This window comes from Cyprinodon variegatus, unplaced genomic scaffold (genome assembly GCF_000732505.1).
Source record: "Cyprinodon variegatus isolate N-32 unplaced genomic scaffold, C_variegatus-1.0 Scaffold1630, whole genome shotgun sequence".
Classification (NCBI taxonomy): Eukaryota; Metazoa; Chordata; class Actinopteri; order Cyprinodontiformes; family Cyprinodontidae; genus Cyprinodon; species Cyprinodon variegatus.
The window spans coordinates 51,100-54,105 of record NW_015152083.1 but is presented as its reverse complement, the minus strand read 5'-3'; the positions used below and the strand labels follow the sequence as shown (position 1 = coordinate 54,105).

General features: G+C 45.4%; 1 pseudogene; it reads right to left on the bottom strand.

The window, feature by feature from the left end:
* LOC107104152 overlaps window positions 1-2,150 on the bottom strand; it is a 13,324-nt pseudogene extending 11,174 nt beyond the window's left edge.
* Window positions 2,151-3,006: the final 856 nt, after the last annotated feature.

Genomic DNA, 3,006 nt, shown 5'->3' with positions numbered 1-3,006 from the left:
CTGGAGGAAGTGACTGCATACTAAGGAGGTAACCGAGACATTTAATTCAGGTGTGGGGAGCAAGGATGGATCTAAAAGTTGCAGGATACCGGCCCCCAGCAACTGGAATTGCCCACCACTGATTTAAGGACAGGTTATCCTCCTGCAGCAGTGTGTCACAGATGTTTTTGATTTCTGCCCAGTATTGAAGGGTGGTCTGCGCTACATTATTCCACACTACAACGCCAGAGGGCCAATCAGGAACTAGCTGTGGGTCTAGATACGGCCGAGGCGGTGGGGAAGGGCAAGTTTGTGCCACAACGGAGGGACATGAGGGCCAAAAAGAGCGGGAATCCAGGTGGAAAAAGGGTCCCGGCGTTCTCACCTCGCTCTGCTAGCTGCTCTATCTTCACCAGTCGTTTTCCACAATGGCGGTCAGACAAACAAAACAAGCCGGTAAGGAACCAAACAGGAAATACGCATAGTGTAGAGAGGATGTAGATTTGACCAATCAGAGGCCTCCTGTCTGTGGTCACCTACAATTTTGGAGAGGTGCAGCAGAGTGTCTGCGGAAGGGGCGGGGCAGATCTGCATTAACAGCGACGCACGCAGACGACCTAGTTTATGAGCATAAATCAGCATTTAGGGCACAGCAGTCTGTCACTGAAGGAGCTCTCCAGTTCAGCACCAGCTTCATGCATGGGGGGGGAGTCCAGAGGGCATCCAATCACAGCTGGCCTTCCTGATCAGCTGATCCAGACACTTCCTCTCAGCTACAGATAAGCTACTGCTCCGACAGACAGATCCACAGAAGATGGCTGATGCCACAACAGAGTCATAAAAGGTCTTTACTGCAACTGTCCACCATTGGATTTCGGGTTACCATGGCAACAGGTACTGCAGACCTTAAGGCCGCAGCGAGGGGAACTTAATTCACTCTGTCGCCACCATTCCCCTAGAATCCCAGTAATTTAAATTTAGCCCTATGCTTTATATTTAGGAAATTCTCCTGAGTACCTGGATAACTTCTGACCAATATGCTATCAAAATGGTTTTGGGTCCCTGGCTGCCTTCCACTGTGTAAGACATGGTTGAATTAATTAATTTGCCAAGAGTCAAGACCACAACTTGAATTAGATGCTTTCCAGGAAGCTTCAGAGCAGGGCTGTTTTCCCTCACAGAGCTTCTGTTTTATTTCAGATTGTGAAAATAAAAAGCTCGTATCTAAGATCGATCTGAACGTTGAATCTCTTCCCATTCGGGATATAAAACTTTTCCCAAGTTTGTTAATCCTAATTCTGAAGACTGATATTCCGTCTTTGTGGTTTCTCTCTGCTCCTCATGCACTTGAAGATGCTTTTGAAATCAAAAATTTGCCGTCAGTTCTCCTACAGACCTCAATCATCCCAATATTCTGAGCAGACATCATAAACTGTCTCTGGAAGTCAAACCCACCTCCAATGCTCGACTGATCTCCAGATTGTTCCTCACAGAGATGACGGCAGAGATGATGTTCAGCGCTCGGTACTCCATCACAGCAGCAACTATTTCATCGGGTTGCTGCGACTCTCCGCTAGTGAAAAACACAGCCACTTTCCTTATCAACTGCCCTGCCCGGACATGTTTGAAGACATTCCGCCCCACGTATAACATGGCGGCTCCGAGGTGCGGCTGTTCTGAGGTGCGTTCCTTAGCGAGGTTCTCTATTGCTTCAATTAGATGTTTGCGACTGCGGTGCTCCTGGAAACGGATCAGGTGTTTGGTGTATCTGCTGTATGCAACCACAGAGACGCGAGCGCCGGTTGGGCAGTTGCTCTCAGCGATGGTGATGTTCCTCAACATGGACAGCATGATCCTCCGCTGTTCGTCAAAGTCAGCTAAGGTAACGCCATCTGACATGTCCAGACCGAAGACCAGCTCTGTGGGGTACGCCGGGCACTGGGTTTGACCTGAGGGGAATAAGGAGCAAGAAACAAGATAAACTTAGGCTTATATAACTCTAATGCAACCATGGAAAAATGGACAAGTAGGACCCAGTAAGGGGACTAGATGGGAGGTTCTAGCCAACAAACCAAGTATTACACCAACAAATTAAGACAAAACTGATCCTTAACATAGTTAGGCAGCTGAAGACAAGTCAGACACAATGATGGACAACCAGGACGCACCATAGCAACACGTCAGACCACAGGAGCTCGGCTCCACTTTTCAGAAGATTTCAGAAGTCTTTTACCTAGATAGTATTTAGACTTACTTGAATCCTGTCAGTTGATTCATCTTTATATTAATGTGATTAGTAACATTTTAAATATTGAGCTAGTTTTAACGTGCTGCGGTCTAATGTCCAAACAAGCTCCTATTGAATGCAAAACACACACATAAAGCCCTCTCCCCCCCAAACAGCAGACGTCATTTAGATTTTGGTTTTTAGGCTAAATCTGGTTGGTCTATCATAGCTTTGATTTAGTCCAGAAATAGTTGTTGAAAATTAGGCTGTTTGGTCCATCTAATTTTATCCCACTTAAGTACAATAATAGACGTTTAAAAGACGTTACAAACCCAACGATGATGTGAAAATTACTGCTTTTTACCTTTTACTTTTCAACCAAATGTAGACATTGTTGGGACATAAATCATGTCATGTTTTCAACCAATTTTTGCTCGTTGGGTTTATATCAAGCTCTATCAAACCTCAGAGATCTTAATGGTCCATATGTCCCCATCAGAGCTCTTGAATCTTGAGATCTGTGTCTTTAGTATATTTGTCATTAAGTCGGGGAAAACACTGTACGACTTTTAAAGTCGTGCGAGAAATTTTCGATTGGGCTGACTTTCAGCCTGATGGTGCGTGGTGTTAACCTGACTCCGCCAGATGGATATGCGGAGCAAAACCTTCCTTTGAAGTAATTTTTGGAAGGGGCGAAAATACTGATTAGCTGATTGGCTATGTTGGTGTTAGACGGGCCAAATAAACCAATCAGATCAACGAAGCATATGATGTAACAGAGCGACGAAGAAAAAACAACC